Source organism: Giraffa tippelskirchi, chromosome 6 (genome assembly GCF_054371585.1).
Source record: "Giraffa tippelskirchi isolate mGirTip1 chromosome 6, T2T-mGirTip1v1.2.pri, whole genome shotgun sequence".
In the NCBI taxonomy this organism is placed as follows: domain Eukaryota; kingdom Metazoa; phylum Chordata; class Mammalia; order Artiodactyla; family Giraffidae; genus Giraffa; species Giraffa tippelskirchi.
Window position 1 is genome coordinate 109360001 of NC_137280.1, and position 18378 is coordinate 109378378.

The 18378-nt window shown below is 38.9% G+C and overlaps 1 protein-coding gene and 1 long non-coding RNA gene across 2 annotated transcripts in view; one reads left to right on the forward strand and one right to left on the reverse strand.

Moving 5' to 3' along the window:
• The window catches only part of PRR16 (proline rich 16), a 936482-nt gene that overhangs the window by 723700 nt on the left and 194404 nt on the right, over positions 1–18378 (reverse strand). The window lies entirely within an intron of this gene.
• LOC145509784 (uncharacterized) overlaps positions 1671–18378 on the forward strand; it is a 57865-nt gene continuing 41157 nt past the window's right edge. The window contains exons 1-2 of the long non-coding RNA XR_014056411.1: positions 1671–1735; positions 3487–3568. This is a non-coding gene — a long non-coding RNA (uncharacterized LOC145509784). The remainder of the gene's footprint in view (positions 1736–3486; positions 3569–18378) is intronic.

Genomic DNA, 18378 nt, shown 5'->3' on the forward strand with positions numbered 1-18378 from the left:
TTTTTTTTTAATTATTGGGATATATTTGATTTATAATGTGTTAGTTTCAGGTGTACAGCAAAGTGAATCAGTTACACATATACATATATCCACTCTTTTTTAGATTCTTTTTCCACATAGGTCATTACAGAGCACTGAGTAGAGTTCCCTGTGATCTTTCTAAAATGCATGTCGCTCCTCTTCCTAACACCCTAAGGGGCAACTATTTCCCTCAGCTAAAATTCCAAAGACATGAGTGTTGCATACAAAGTTCTCCTGGTGAGCCGCTCTGTACTTATGTCTTCAACCATATTTGTGACCACTTTCCCACCCCAATTCCCATCCCAAATACAAATCACACACCAGCTGGAATAAACAGTTTCAATTCCTCAAACACACCATTCTTTCTAACACTCATTTTCTCCATCTGGAACACTCTTTTTCTACAGCTGGTTAACACTTACTCATCTTTTTGGTCTAGGCTTAAGTCACATCTTTAAAAAAAAATCTCTTGAGAGCCTCTCATTTTGGATTAGGTCCTCTCCTATACGTGATCATAGCAATCTAATTTTTCATTTATTTAACCATTTATTCACTCAAGAAATGTTTGTTGGGTGTATACTACTTATAAGCTCTATTCTAGGCACTGCGATTTAGTATACACAGCTTTATGCCCAAATTCTCTAGAACTCATATCACAATGGAGTAGGTAGGACATTTTCAAGTAAACAATATTTATCAGCTGTTCATAAGTGCTTTGGATAAAAATGAAATCAGAATAAGGGAAATAGGATGTACAAAGCCAAGGTGTGATGCTATGTGCTAGCATGTCAAGGAAAACTTCGGAGAGAAGATGAAATTTGAACAGAGACATGAAAGAGATGAAAGGGAGAGTACAGCAAATTTTGAGGGAAAAAAGTTGCAGGCAATGCTTGTACGTGGTACTGGTCTCAGGTAGTGAACAGCTTGGTGGCCTGCCTTATTTGAGGAACAGCAAGGAAGCTAGTGAGGATGGAGCAGGGCAAGGAAGGGAGAAGAAATGAGATCAGAGAAAGAATCGGGGGAGGGCAGAACATTTCAGTCCTTGGAAGCATCGTAATACCTTTAGATACTTTACCGCATGAGATGGGATACCCAAAAAGGGCCTGAGAAAAGCATAAGAGGAGCACCTCTTCTGACTTGTGTGGCACAAGAGAACACAGCATCAGCAGCAGAGACGGGGAGATCTGTCAGGTTGTTATGATACACATGATGAGAGCTGATGTTGACTCTAAGTAGCAAGGAGTGGTCAGTGTTTGGATGTATTTTGAAAATAGGACCAACAGCACTTACTGACAGATGGGCTTTGAGAGGTGAAAATCAAAGATTGCTCCAAGGTTTTTGATCTGAGTAACTACATGAATGGGATTCCCCTTACTGAAATGAGGAATGTTACAACAGCAAGTGATGACACCAAGCAAACAGCTGTATAAACAAATCTGCAGTTTGGTGGGGAATTCAGGATATAGATATCCATTCGTGGGTCATTGGCAATCTTATATGAGATCACCTAGGGAAAGAGAGGAAATAGAAAAGAGATGAAGCCCAGGGACTGAGGCCTCATTTGGGAAGATGTGGACAAACTAGTGAAAGAGACTGTCAAGACATGACTGGTGAAGTAAATATAAAGAGAAAGTGAAACTCTGAAAGCTAAATGAAGAAAGTGTTCTAAGTAGGAATGATCACTGTGTCAACTGAAGCTGACAGCTCAAGCAAGGTAAGATTAAGAAATAATCATTTAATTTAGTAACATAGAGGTCATTGACAATATTTTTGTTTGTTAATATTCTTTAAATATTTAAATTATTTAGTTGGAGGATAATTGCTTTACAATATTGTGTTGGTTTCTGCCATATATCAATATGAGTCATTCATAGGTACATTATGTCCCCTCCCTCTTGAACCTCCGCTTCCCACCCCTCTAGGTTGTCACAGAGCACCAGATTTGAGCATTAACAATATTCATAAGAGGGATGGAAATGTAGGGTGAAAACATAATTATATAAGATTTGGGAAAGAACAGAAGGAGAGAAAGCAGAATCATTGACTACTGGCCAGTTTTTCTGAGAAATTTTCCTATAAAGAGGCCTAGAGATAAGCAGCATGGCTAGAAGAAAATGTGAGTTCAAGGAAAAGTTTCTTTTTGAATTAGGGGTTTAGAAACATTGGTGTGCTAATAGAAAAAAAATGAATGAATATTCAGTAGCAAAAGGATTATTGATAATACTGATAAAAGGGCATATTAATATTGAACATTTATAATACATCAAAAACACTTATGATACATCAACTTTCAAGTAGAAAGGTTTTATCTGTAAAACATAACAGCAAAACAAATAACAAAGAGACCAGACATAAATATTTTTAAACATTTGTATCTGTTTCATTATCACAAGGATTAAATAGTTCATTGTCAAATATCAAGGCAACATATTCCTAGATTTCACTTCTGCTAAAACTCTCTTTAAAACTGAATGAAGAATAGAATTGCTATATTACTCTCCTTTGTATTCCAGAGTGAATTTTTTTGTATCTACACCAATGACTTGGGAAGAGAAAGAGATCAATGGACAAGGAGGATATAGATATGAATATTCATTTATCTTTGGTTTTATAATGTTCTGTCCTTCCAGAGGATTTCTTAGTGATAGGCTTATATTTTTTTATATGAAGATCAATTAGAATTATTTTTATGAGAACCCACAATGTTTTTTCTCCCAGAAATAAGGGTAAGAAGCAGTAAGTTTATCTGTCTGGGACTAGGAATAATTCAGCTAATAGAACAACAGAATGACAACCAAACCCCAGCAACAATGACTAGTTACCATAGAGCTGATGGGCTTCACAGGTGGCTCAGTGGTAAAGTATCTGCCTACAATGCAGAGACTCAGGTTTGACTCCTGGGTTGGGAAGATCCCCTGAATAAGGGATTGGCTACCCACTCCAGTATTCCTGTCTGGGAAATCCCATGGACAGAGGTGCCAGGAAGCTATAGTCCATGGGGTCACAAAAGAGTCAGACACGACTTAGCGACTATACAACACCAACAACAAAGAGCTGATGTCTGTTTCTTGCTGTGCTTGGTGCTTTCCAGCACTGTCTCTACTTTTCACAAAAATCTCTGACTCTAAATTATTATCCTCATATAAAAGATGAGGGGACTGAAATTCAGAAAGAATCTGTAACTTGGTGAATGCTTCCCAATTCAGAAAGATATACAGCTGGAGAATCAAACTCAGGATTGCTGGGGTTCCAAAACAAACTCTCCAACAAACCATGCTGCTTCTCTACTACCAGTGTTCTGCAATTTTGTAGGTTAAATCTGTGTACACTTCTCAAAAAGCTCTCTCTACCTCCCTTTAGATGTTATCCTACTATCCATATCCTCCTAAAAACAATTCTATCATTATTGCAAATGAGTATGAAGCAAATATACCAGCCCCTAATAATAAGTATCTGTCCTTCTAGGTTTCCACTGCCTTGAAGAGTACAGACTGAAGGCAACTCTGCCTCACACCTGACCCAAACAAAACTGTGATGACTATAAAAGGTACATAAATCAGAATTCTTATTAGTATGCTATGTACCCTTTGGTTAACTATTCTGGATTTTTATTTATTACATAATTGCACTCTGAGAATATGATAATGTTAAACATTAACAAGCATCACATTGCTGTGACAATAAAAGACATTTTTTGATTTGGTGACAATGAGAGAAGATGCAAAGTGGGGAAATGAAGATGTGAGTGGAGTCTTTTATAGGCATACAAAATTTAAGTGACAGGGCCCTTTATAATCCTGCCAAAATGTAAATTCTTGAGTATATAAAAGACTAAAAGCTTTGTCTGTTTAAAACTGACAAAATGCATCACACTTTAATTGGCAGTAGAGTGATAATGGAAAGGAAATGTGGCTTAATTGGAGTTCTCTCCCTGAAAAGGCCAAATTTCATAGTGTCATTTTAATTATTTCTAGCCATTAATCCTGCAATCATCTATCACTTTCTCCATATATTACACCAGGAAGCACTCCCTGCTGTAAATGCTATGATATTTAAAAAGCAAATGCCCAGTGAAAACAAAAAGACCCAGACTAGATTCATTGCCACAGCAAATTGCTCTGAAATAACATAACCTGACTTTTAAATCATGAATGATCAGGATGGAGAACATGGCTAATTTAATTATTAACAATAAACACTCTCATTCAGATGTCCATCTAATCTAATCATGACTCTTATTTGTTGTGTTAATTAATTATTCAAGTAGTTAATGTTATACTTAAGAAGTTTCCCTTTACTATGAATCTTTGATTATTTTAGCATCCCTTTTACACAACTGGATAAACACAACACTAAAAACACACTGTAATAATTGCCACTGGTAACTGTTGTAACTGACAGTCTTCCTCAAAATACGAAGTACTATATAAAAGGCAGACATGGTCTTAAGCATTCTATGAATCATTCATTTCATGTACAAGTCACAGTTACTACTTTTTTGGTGTGTGCTTTTTCAAGTGCCCACAGACTCAATAGATTCTTTTTTATAAAATATATATTTTTAATTTTTACTGCATGTAACTACAAAGGCTGAATAAGATTTTGATGCCCACTGATCTAAGTAAACAATTAGTGTACACTGAAGTCCATGAATTTAATTTTAGGATTCTCATTTTTGGAAGGACTGATGCTGGAAGCTAAAGCTCCAATACTTTGGACACTTGATGTGAAGAGCCAACTCATTGGAAAAGACCTTGATGCTGGGAAAGATTGAGGGCAAGAGGAGAAGAGGGCAACAGAGGATGAGATGGTGGGATGGCATCACTGCCTCAATAGATAAAGAGTTTCAGCAAGCTCCGAGAGACAGTGAAGGACAAGGAAGCCTGGCATGCTGCAGTCCATCAGGTCACAAAGAGTGGGACACGACTGAGTGACTGAACAACAATATTTCCCCACCCATTTTCAGAGCCTTTATTTAAATTTAATTTATAAATAGTAAAACTTAAATGTTTAGCCATTTTTAAAGTTAAATGTTCCAATTAGTATTTTACTTCCAATCATAATTTCTAAGTAGTATCCTATAAAATTAAAATCAATACATGAACCATGATAGTCTAGCCCAGAAATATACCAAAAAGTGTATTCTAGAGGGAGTAAAATATAGCCTCAAAATTGTAATTATCTTAATTTTTCAAGGTTCCTCTCATTCCTCCAATTCTTTTTGTAGATATTTTCAGATTACAACTCTCTGATATTAAATTAAAACTTAATGTTTATTTAATCGCACAGAGTTGATTGATTTTTCCCAAGTGCTTCCAAAGTAAAAATGCATTTCACTATATTCCACTGTAGCAGAATACCAAATGTAAGTTGTTGATGGTCATTGGAGACCCTTTTAAGATTGGATGTGATATAACACTAAGTTAAAAATGCAGTGCCAGAATTTATCTAAATGAGGCTGTCCTCAAATAGTAATGTTTTCTAAGAACACTTAGGAAAAAAATATTAGGGATGATAGCTAATTTCTAAGATATCAGCTTGAAAATGGAAAGTGTTAGTTGCTCTGTCATGTCTGAGTCTGTGCGACTCCATGGTCTGCAGCCTGCCAGGCTCCTCTGTCCATGGAATTCTCCAGGCAAAAATATTGGAGTGGGTGGCCACTGCCTTCTCCAGGAAGACAGCTACATGTGTAACTACAAATTCAACCTAGATTTCTATACATGTGGTCTCTAGAATAAGAACAGATGCCTAGACATGAACTTTATGCCTAGACATGGAAAATCTTTAATGGAAGCAAAATTGAGTTATACTCAAAGAATAAAGGCACAAAAGTGAAATCATCTTATAGAAATTTCCAACAATTGAAACTAAAGGAGGATATTTCTAGCCAACCAATCACAACCAGGGAACAGAGTAGTAATTACGAGTATGTGTTCTGGAATCTAAACACCTGAGTTCAAAGTCTGAACCATCACTTGTTTGTTTCAACTTAGTAAGAAAATAAACATCCCTGTGCAGCAATTTCTTCATCTGTGAAAGCGGATAATAATTATTTCTACCTCATAGGATTGGTGTGAGGATTAAATGGGATAATAAATGTACAGTACCTACAAGAATTATTAGCATATAATAAATTTTCATAAATGTTAGATATTTATAATTATAATATACACTTTTCTCTTCTTCAATTTATTCTGCATGCACTCTATTTTGACCTAATATATGTGGATGTGGTACATTGCTAGTCTATATACAATTTTAGCATTCATACTTCTGGAAATGTTAACCCATAACACATTATGATACTCTTTTTACATTCCAAAATGAGTTTGTGAACACTGGAAATAAAAACAAAGAATTTTCCCATTCTCTGTTTCCACTACTATTTCTCAGATGTAACCAATATCATAAGAGTTTGGTATACATCCTTCAAATATTTTTCTAGGTTATTCATTATCTTTAAATAACTTTTTTAGGCTATGGTTTTTTCTATAAATAAGGAAAAATTTAGATTATGGGAATGTTAGATTAAATGTACTGGGCATAGTTTATAGTTTCATAGCTTAAATTTTTCTAATCTTCAGTCATTTTTTTTCATCTCCTCACCATAACATAGATAAAACAGTCAAACTAATTATGAGAGGAGGTTGATTAGAATGTGTGCATGGAGAAAGGCTAGAAAAAAGTAAGACAGCATGATCTATATATCATATATATATACATACACACACACACTATATATATATATATAAATCCTAAAATATATATATATTTAATCCTAAAATTAAATATATATATATATATATATATATATATATATATATATATATATATATATAGTGTGTGTGTGTATGTATATATATGTATGTGTGTGTGTATTTATACTAGGGATACATATTATAAAGTGAGAGCCAAACTATAAAAACCAGAAATTTTAAAAAATAGATGATGTGCTTGTGAAAGGAACATAAGCTCATAATCACTCCAACGCACTTCATCAGACATTTAATAAATACTCAACAGTTCTATTAGTACCAAGGCAATGAACAGGAAGAAAATAGAGCATCAAGCAGGAACCACTCCCATGAATGAAATTATAAGCATAAACTTGATGATTAAAAGATGAAACACTACAGCACAAAGCTGCATAAAATAGATTCTTGCGTAGCTTGGAAAATTACTTGTAAGAAAATGAAATGAAAGTTGGGTACTTGAATTTACTTGTATGATTTCAAATGTCTCTGGCGAAAGAGACTGAACCCCAAGAACACCCATTAAATATCCCAAGCCTACAAGTGGTTACAGAACAAAAAGAAATTTCAGTTTGCCTTTATTTAAGAAAAGAGGAAAAATTACATGAAGCTCAAAGTAGTTTTCATTTTAAAACCAGACCACCTTACCTATCTCCTGAGAAATCTGTGTGCAGGACAAAAAGCAATAGTTAGAACCAGACATGGAACAACGGACTGGTTCAAAATTGGGGAAAAAGTATGTCAAGGCTATATATTGTCACCCTGATTATTTCACTTATATGCAGAATACATCATGTGGAATGTTGGGCTGGATGAAGCACAAGCTAGAATCAAGATTACTGAGAGAAATATCAATAACCACATATGCAGATGATAAACTAATCACAGAAAGTGAAGAACTAACAAGCTTCTTGATAAGGGTGAAAGAGGAGAGTGAAAATGCTGGCTTAAAACTCAACATTCAAACTACTAAGATCATAGCATCCAGTCTCATCACTTCATGGCAAGTAGATGGTGAAAAAGTGGAAACAGTGACAGATTTTATTTTCCTGGGCTCTAAAATCACTGTGGATGGTGACTTCAGCCATGAAATTAAAAGACACTTACTCCTTAGAAGAAAAGCTATGGCCAACATAGACAGTGTGTTGAAAAGCAGAGACATCACTTTGCTGACAAAGGTCCAACTAGTCAAGGCTATGGTTTTTCCAGTAGTCACATACAGAAGTGAGAGTTGGACCATTAAGAAGGCTGAGGGCCAAAGAATTGATGCTTTTGAACTGTGGTACTGGAGAAGACTCTTGAGAATCCCTTGGAGCGCAAGGAGATGAAACCAATTGATCCTAAAGGACATCAGTCCAGAATATTCATTGGAAGGACTGATTCTAAAGCTGAAACTCCAATACTATGGCCACCTGATGCAAAGAACTGACTCACTGGAAAAGATCCTGATGCTAGGAAAGACTGAAGCCAAGAGGAGAAGGGGATAACAGAGGATGAGCTGGTTGGATGGCATCACCGACTCAGTGGACATGAGTTTGAGCCAGCTCCAGGTGTTGGTGATGGACAGCCTAAGCCTGGGTGCTGCAGTCCATGGGGTCGCAAAGAGTCAGATACGACTGAGCAACTGAACTGAACTGATGGGAATAGCCAACTCAATGGAAAAGACCCTGATGCTGGGAAAGATTGAGGGCATAAAGAAAAAGGGGAGACAAGAGGATGAGATGGTTGGATGCCATCACCAATTCAATGGACATGAGTTTGAGCAAACTCTAGGAGATAGTGAAGGACAGGGAATCCTGGTGTGCTGCAAGAGTCGGACATGACTTACCGACTGAACAACAAAACATCTATTAACTATACACATATTTGATTTCAATGAAATGCAGTATCTATGAACTATTTTAATTAGTTATATATCATAGTATTCATTCTAGAGAAATGAAATTAATTTTTTGATCATCTACTCTTCATTCTGTCCCTTTAAGGTTTAGTTCAAACATCTGCCTTCATAAATCCTGTTGTTCTAATTTAACTCAGGATGAGAAATCTTTTGAGAAGGTATACTAGCATTTCCTGAAGTTAAAAAATGTTTTCAAATATTAGATTCATAGGAGATCCAACCAGTCCATCCTAAAGGAGATCAGTCCTGGGTGTTCATTGGAAGGTCTGATGTTGAAGCTGAAACTCCAATACTTTGGCCACCCGATGCGAAGAAATGACTCATTTGAAAAGACCCTGATGCTGGGAAAGATTGAGGGCAGGAGGAGAAGGGGACGACAAAGGATGAGATGGTTGGATGGCATCACCGACTCAATGGACATGAGTTTGGGTGGGCTCTGGGAGTTGGTGTTGGACAGGGAGGCCTGGCTTGCTGCAGCTCATGGGGTCGCAAAGAGTCAGACACGACTGAGTGACTGAACTGAACTGATAGCTTCATAAGTTATGACAGTTAAAACAAATGATTGAAAAGCATTTCTCAATGTCAGCAAATCTTTTTTAGAGGCTTTGATAAATTAGTTGAACTAAGCAGCTAGACCACCAGGCTCCTCTGTGTATGGAATTCTCCAGGCAAGAATATTGGAGTGAGTAGCCATTCTCTTCTCCAGGGGATCTTCCTGACCCAGGGATCAAACCCACATCTCTTGCATTGCAGGCAGATTCTTTACTGACTGAGCCAACAGGGAAGCAAGCAGTTTTAAAGTGCTATGAAATGTGGAATTTTACCACATTTCTTCTAAGAGTTCTGTTTATGCTGGACTATAAGGCTAAGGGCCCCAAACTTTGAAAGTTTGTATGACGAACACAAATAGTATTAAATCTGTTAGCTTCAAAGAACAAATGACCTGGCTGCCCTGTTGGTCTAGCAGCTAATAACCTACCTCACAAGGCAGGGGATGAGGGTTCCATCCCTGGTCAGGATACTAAGATGCCATATGCCAAGGTGGCTGTACCTCCTGAGCCTGCATGATGCTGAAAGATCTCACATGAGGCAAGGAAGATCCTGAGTACTGCAACTAAATGCAGCCAAATAAATAAATAAATATTTTTTTTTAAAAAAAGAACACGTGATCTCCAGAAACCCTTATATAGACAGATTGTAAAAGAAAAACAGCAAGTTGATTATCCTTCAACACGCATTGTCTTTCAGCCCATTTGTATTATATAATAAATTGAGGCAGTGCTGCATCTAGTGAAACAAATCTTACAATTGACAAGATCAAGACCAAAATATTTCATAATGTTCTGCTAGTAAAAGCAGTCAAGGTTAAAATCACTTATTGGCTAATCTAAATAAAACAAGGAACACTAATTTTCAAAGTATTGAATTTGTTTAGACATCAAGCTCTCTCCTGCCAAAACAATAGCATCTCCTACTATATTCCTTCCTGCCTTTGAGCTTAGAATCGCCTCAAGATGCCAGCTGATCCACTGGGTACTATTTGCCTCTGCTGTGCTGTTTTCCTGACATGAAATGCAGTTGCTTCTTTCTCCACTTTTTCTTATTGTGCTTGTTCTTTACGGCTCAGCTCAAAGTGCCATCCCCTCCTGCGACCTCCCAAATTTCCTTCTTTACCTTCTGACCCTGAGCATAAAACCTCATTCATTAGTTTATCTGTGAAGCCACGGCTCTTTGCTCATGATACTCTTCAGATACACCCAGGATTTCTTTGTACAAAGACCTGCAATAAAATATTTTTTGATCCTTTCAAATTGGGGTGGAATAAAGACTGAACTTGAAGTAACACCAGTTTTTCTGCTTTGAGTTGCACAAAATGTGAGCAGAGATGAGTTACATATTGGACAGGAAAGAAGAGAGGAAGATATTGTCAGCATGAACTTCATGCCAGAAGATAAGCTAGCTATTTTATATCCATTGACCACTTTAAAAATAACACTGTATGTTAGGTATCATTATACAGCTAACCCTTCAACAACTGGAGGGGGGGAAGGATTTAGGGTCACCTGCCACCCGATAAGTGGAAAATCCACATTTATTTTAACCTGTTGACTGAGCACACATGCACACATCCCTCAGTACACACGGGTTCCTCCCGACACGCAGGTTGCTCCTTACCTGTAAGTTTCCCCTTATCTGCAAGCTCCACATCTGTGGATTCAACCAACCATGGATGATACTGTATCTACTACTGAAATAAATTCTCCTGTAAGTGGACCCACTCATTCCAATCCACTGTTGTTTAAGGGTCAACTGTGCACATAATCTTGAGTAGAAAATTGAAACTCAGATAGTCACCTGTTTTACATAACCCAGTGGTAAATATGTGTTGCTAATCAAAGGAGTTAAAATTTAAAACATCTTATTAAAGGCTGATAGCCAGTTTCCGGGTATCTCAGTTGGTAAAGAATCCGCCTGCAATGCCGGAGACGATGGTTCAGTTCTCGGCTCAGAAAGATCCACTGGACAAGGGATAGGCTACCGACTCCAGTATTCTTGGGCTTCCCTTATGGCTCAGCTGGTAAAGAATCCACGTGCAATGCAGGAGACCTGGGTTCAATCCCTGGGTGGGAAGATCCCCTGGAGATCTTCCAGTATCTACTCACTCCAGTATTCTGGCCTGGAGAATTCCATGGACAGTATAGTCTATGGGGTCGCAAAGAGTCAGACACAACTGAGCAATTTTCACTTATGCAGTATGGCATAGCAATTAAAAGCACTTGTGATTTTTTAAAATTTTTATTGGAGTATAGTTGATTAACAACATTGTGCTAGTTTCAGGTGTACAGCAAAGTGAATTAGTTATACATATACATATACCCACTCTTTTTTAGATTCTTTTCCCATATAGGCCACTACTGAGTATTGAATAGAGTTCCCTGTGCTATACAATAGGTCTTTATTAGCTATTTATTTTACATATAGCAGTATGTTTATGTGTGTGGCGTGTTCAGTCGGGTCTAACTCTTTGTGACCCCATGGACAGTAGCAGCCAGACTCCTCTGTCCATGGGATTCTCCAGACAAGAATACTGGAGTGAGTTGCCCTTTCCTCCTCCAGGGGAATTTCCCAACCCAGGGATCAAACTCCATGTCTCTCACATTGGCAGGCAGATTCTTTACCACTGCACCACCTGGGAAGCCAGTATGTTCATATTCCAACACATATATTGGGACATATATAAACTATTTGTAGACCATCCCAAACTCCCAATTTATCCCTCCCCCTCTTACTCCTTGGTAAAAGTAAATTTGTTTTCTGTATCTGTAACTCTATTTTTAAATTAATTTATTTAATTGGAGGCTAATTACAAGATTGTGGTGGTTTTTGCCATACAATAACATGAATCAGCATGGGTGTACATGTGTTCCCCATCCTGAATCCCCCTCCCACCTCCCTCCCCACCCCATCCCTCAGGGTCATCCCAGTGCACCAGCCCTGAGAACCCCGTTTCATGTATCAAACCTGGACTGGCGATCTATTTCACATATGGTAACATACATGTTTCAATGTTGTTCTCTCAAATCATCCCACCCTCGCCTTCTCCCACAGAGTCCAAAAAGTCTCTTCTTTACATATGTGTCTATTGCTGTCTCGCATATAGGGTCATCATTACCATCTTTCTAAATTTCATATATATGCATTAGTATACTGTATTGCTGGACATCACCAGATGGTCAACACGTGGACATCACCAGATGGTCAACACCAAAATCAGATTGATTATATTCTTTGCAGCCAAAGATGGAGAAGCTCTACACAGTCAACAAAAACAAGACCAGGAGCAGACTGTGGCTCAGATCATGAACTGCTTATTGCCAAATTCAGACTTAAATTGAAGAAAGTAGGGAAAACCACTAGTCCATTCAGGTATGACCTAGATCAAACCCCTTATGAGTATACAGTGGAAGTGACAAATAGATTTAAGGGACCAGACCTGATAGACAGAGTGCCTGATGAACTATGGACAGAGGTTCGTGACATTGTACAGGAGACAGGGATCAAGAAAATCCCCATGGAAAAGAAATGCAAAAAAGCAAAATGGCTGTCTGAGGAGGCCTTACAGATAGCTGGGAAGAGAAGAGAAGCAAAAAGCAAAGGAGAAAACGAAAGATATTCCCATCTGAATGCAGAGTTCCAAAGAATAGAATTCCAGTTGAGCTATTTCAAATCCTCAAAGGTGATGCTGTGAAAGTGCTGCACTCAATATGCCAGCAAATTTCAAAAACTCAGCAGTGGCCACAGGACTGGGAAAGGTCAGTTTTCATTCCAATCCCAAAGAAAAGCAATGCCAAAGAATGCTCAAACTACTGCACAATTGCACTCATCTCACATGCTAGTAAAGTAATGCTCAAAATTCTCCAAGCCAAGCTTCAGCAATACGCGAATCGTGAACTTCCAGATGTTCAAGCTGGTTTTAGAAAAGGCAGAGGAACCAGAGATCAAATTGCCAATATCCGCTGGATCATCGAAAAAGCAAGAGAGTTCCAGAAAAACATCTATTTCTGCTTTATTGACTATGCCAAAGCCTTTGACTGTGTGGATCACAATAAACTGTGGAAAATTCTGAAAGAGATGGGAATACCAGACCATCTGACCTGCCTCTTGAGAAACCTGTATGCAGGTCAGGAAGCAACAGTTAGAACTGGACATGGAACAACAGACTGGTTCCAAATAGGAAAAGCAGTACGTCAAGGCTGTATATTGTCACCCTGCTTATTTAACTTCTATGCAGAGTACATCAAGAGAAACACTGGGCTGGAAGAAACACAAGCTGGAATCAAGATTGCTGGGAGAAATATCAATAACCTCAGATATGCGGATGACACCACCCTTATGGCAGAAAGTGAAGAAGAACTAAAGAGCCTCTTGATGAAGGTGAAGGAGGAGAGTGAAAAAGTTGGCTTAAAGCTCAACGTTCAGAAAACTAAGATCATGGCATCTGGTCCCATCACTTCATGGGAAATAGATGGGGAAACAGTGGAAACAGTGTCAGAATTTATTTTGGGGGGCTCCAGAATCACTGCTGATGGTGACTGTAGCCATGAAATTAGAAGACGCTTACTCCTTGGAAGGAAGGTTATGGCCAACCTAGATAGCATATTTAAAAGCAAAGACATTACTTTGCCAACAAATGTCCGTCTAGTCAAGGCTATGGTTTTTCCAGTGGTCATGTATGGATGTGAGAGTTGGACGGTGAAGAAAGCTGAGCGCCGAAGAATTGATGCTTTTGAACTGTGGTGTTGGAGAAGACTCTTGAGAGTCCCTTGGACTGCAAGGAGATCCAATCAATCCATCCTAAAAGAGATCAATCCTGGGTGTTCATTGGAAGGTTCTGATGTTGAAGCTGAAACTCCAATACTTTGGCCACCTCATGCAAAGGGCTGACTCATTGGAAAAGACCCTAATGCTGGGTAGGATTGGGAGTGGGAGGAGAAGGGGATGACAGAGGATGAGATGGTTGGATGGCATCACCGGCTCGATGGACATGGGTTTGGGTAAACTTCGGGAGTTGGCGATGGACAGAGAGGCCTGGCGTGCTGCAATTCATGGGGTTGCAAAGAGTCGGACACGACTGAGCGACTGAACTGAACTGAACTGTATTGGTGCTTTTCTTTCTGACTTACTTCACTCTGTATAACAGACTCCATTTTCATCCACCTCATTAGAACTGATTCAAACGCATTCTTTTTAATAGCTCAGTAATATTCCATTGTGTATATGTACCACAGCTTTCTTATCCATTCATCTGCCGATGGACATCTAGATTGCTTCCATGTCCTCGCTATTGTAAACAGTGCTGCAATTAACTTTGGGGTATACATGTCTCTTTCAATTCTGGTTTCCTTGGTGTGTATGCCCAGCAGTGGGATTGCTTAGTCATAACTCCTAGAGGAAAACATAGGTAAAACACTCTCTGACATAAATCACAGCAGGATCCTCTGTGACCCACCTCCTAGAGTAATGGAAATAAAAGCAAAAATAAACAAATTGGATCTAATTAAACTTAAAAGCTTTTGCACAATGAGGGAAATTATAAGCAAGGTGAAAAGACAGCTTTCAGAATAGGAGAAAATAATAGCAAACAAAGCAACTGATAAGAATTAATCTCAAAAATATTCAAGCAGCTCCTGCAGCTCAATTCCAGAAAAATAAACGACCCAATCAAAAACTGGACCAAAGAACTAAACAGACATTTCTCCAAAGAAGACATACAGATGGCTAACAAACACATGAAAAGATGCTCAACATCACTCATTAGCAGAGAAATGCAAATCAAAACCACAATGAGGTACCATCTCACACTATTCAGAATGGCTGCTATCAAAAAGTCTACAAACAATAAATGCTGGAGAGGGTGCACAGAAAAGGGAAACTCTCTTACTCTGTTGGTGAGAATGCAAACTAGTACAGTCACTATGGAGAACAGTATGGAGATTCCTTAAAAAACTGGAAATAGAACTGTAACTCTATTTTTGTTTTGTAGATAAGCTCATTTGTATCCTTTTTTTTTTTATATTTCACATTTAAGCAATATCGTATATTTGTCTTTCTCTTACTTTCACAGTATGGCAGTCCCTAGGTCCTTCTATGTTGCTTCAGATGTAATTATGGTTTTTATGGCTGCGTAATATTCCATTGTATATACAGACCACATCTCCTTTACCCATTCCTCTCTTTATGGATATTCAGGTGGCTTCCATGTCCTAACCACTGTATATACTGCTACAATAAACATTTGGGTACATGTATCATTTCAAATTATGGTTTTCTCCAGATATATGCCCAGTAGCAGTATCGCTAGATCATTCAGTCCAGTTCAGTCACTCAGTCATGTCCAACTCTTTGTGACCCCATGGACTGCAGCACACCAGGCTTCTCTGTTCATCACAAACTCCTGGAGTTTACTCAAACTCATGTCCATTGAATCGGTGATGCCATCCAACCATCTCATCCTCTGTTGTCCCCTTCTCCTTCCACCTTCAACCTTTCCCAGCATCAGGGTCTTTTCAAATGAGTCACTTCTTTGCATCAGGTGGCCAAAGTATTGAAGTTTCAGCTTCAGCATCAGTCCTTCCATTGAATATTCAGGACGGATTTCCTTTAGGATGGACTGGTTGGATCTCCTTGCAGTCCAAGGGACTCTCAAGAGTCTTCTCCAACACCACAGTTCAAAAGTATCAATTCTTTGGTGCTCAGCTTTCTTTATAGTCCCACTCTCACATCTGTATATGACTACTGGAAAAACCATAGCTTTGCTTGATGGACCTTTGTTGGCAAAGTAATGTCTCTGCTTTTTAATATGCTGTCTAGGTTGGTCATAACTTTTCTTCCAAGGAGCTGCTGCTGCTGCTGCTGCTGCTGCTAAGTCACGTCAGTCATGTCCAACTCTGTGCGAACCCATAGACGGCAGCCCACCAGGCTCCTCTGTCCCTGGGATTCTCCAGGCAAGAATACTGGAGTGGGTTGCCATTTCCTTCTCCAAGGAGCAAGTGTCTTTTAATTTCATGGCTGCAGTCACCATCTGCAGTGATTTTGGAGCCCAAAAACATAGTCTGTCACTGTTTCCATTGTTTCCCCATCTATTTGCCATGAAGTGATGGGACCAGATGCCATGATCTTAGTTTTCTGAATGTTGAGTTTCAAGCCAACTTTTTCACTGGATCATATGGTAGCTCTATTTCTAGTTTTTTAAGGAGCCTCATACTGTTCTCCAACTCCCAGAGCTTGCTCAAACTCATGTCCATTGAGTCAGTGATGCCATCCAACCATCTCATCCTCTGTTGCCCCCTTCTCCTCTTGCCCGGGAGTTGGTGTTGGACAGGGAAGCCTGGTGCGTTGCAGTCCATGAGGTCGCAAAGAGTTGGACATGATTGAGTGACTGAGCTGAACTGATACTGTTCTCCATAGTGGCTGGAAAAATATACATTCCCAACAATAGTGTAGAGGGTTCCCTTTTCTCCAAAAGCATGAGATTTTGAAAGCAAACAAATTTAGGCTTGAATCTCGGTTCTGCCAATTATGACACAAGAAACCTCAGCCTCAACAGCTACCACTCAGCCTCAACTGCTCCAAGTGCGCTGTGGGGACAATAGTGGTACCACCTCCCAGAATTTCTATATAGGGTGTCAGATTCCTATAGGATCTTGGCACAACACAAGTAATATAATATCAAGTCCATCCTCTTGAAAGTGTACCATTTCCATCTTGTAAAACTTCTTCCAAAGAGGAAGTTATTGTTCTGAAGAGTGATTTATTAAGTACTAGGGATTTTAAAGAATTGTGGTCTATAAGGTTACAAAAGACAGGCCTTCGTTCTTACTAATCTCCTTCTTACTTCTTGGCGGTGGTTAGTCACTAAGTCATGTCTGACTCTTGTGACCCCATTGACTGTAGCCTGCCAGCATCCTCTGTCCATGGGATTTCCCAAGCAAGAATACTGGAGTGGGTTGCCATTTCCTTCTCCAGGAGATATTCCCAACTCATGTACTGACCATGGGTCTCCTGCATTGCAGGCAGATTCTTCATTACCTGAGCCACCAGGGAAGCCCTCTCACTTCTTAAACCAATGTAAAAATCTCTCTCTGAATTAAAATTAAGGATGGTGAAAGCAGGATGGAAAATAAAGCACATGCATCCCTAAGAAAAAGAGCAGGGAATGAATTTAATTTGAATCAATTCTATGGTGTTTTTGTAAGCTTTAATTTCATGTAGACTTTGGTCCTTTGCTAATAATAAGGAGGATTTTTCACTAATGCAGAAGTCCACACTTTACAAACTACATTTACTGTGGGCAAGTTGAAACAGAGAGCAGCCCAGTAAAGAGTAGCTGGGCTCCAAATACAATTCCCTCACCATGTCTCCACCTCCAAGGATAGTATTATAAATAAGAGGATACATCAGAGGCTGCCAACCTGCCACAAGATTAATGTACCTCCAAGGAAACAACAGAGTTTAACCCAAGTGATTAAACTGTGCTGGAAGCACTAATTCAAAACCCACTAAACATTCATTGTAAAGTCTGGATGCCACTGAGGGCTTCTGAATGATACCCTTTCATTGGCTCATCATTCTCATCCTATTTGAGCTCAAGAAAATCCTGTAACTGTTCTGCTCCCTAGTGTCTCAATCTTCTATTTCAGGCTAACAGGTAATAATGTAGGTGATAATGAGATTGTGTAGGCTGTATCTGTGGTTTCTTTTTAAAAGCCATGTGTGCTTAGTTGCTCAGTTGAGTCCAACTCTTGCAACCCCATAGATGTAGTCTGCCAGGCTCCTCTGTTCATGGCATTCTCCAGGCAAGAATACCGAAATGGGTTGCCATTTCCTTCTCCAAAACCTAAGGACTGCCAATACTTTCAATAATTTCCTTACTTTGCTTCCATTTTTTCTCTATAAAAGTTTTTCTCTAGCTCCTGTTTGTTCCTAAACACTACCATCAGTTTGGTACTGACCAGTTAAGATACTAAAAAGCAGAGACGTTACTTTGCCAACAAAGGTCCATCTAGTCAGAGCTATGGTTTTTCCAGTAGTCATGTTATGGATGGGAGAGTTGCACTATAAAGAAAGCTGAGCACCAAAGAATTGATACTTTCGAACTGTGGTGTTGGAGAAGACTCTTGAGAGTCCCTCCAGTACTCTTGCCTG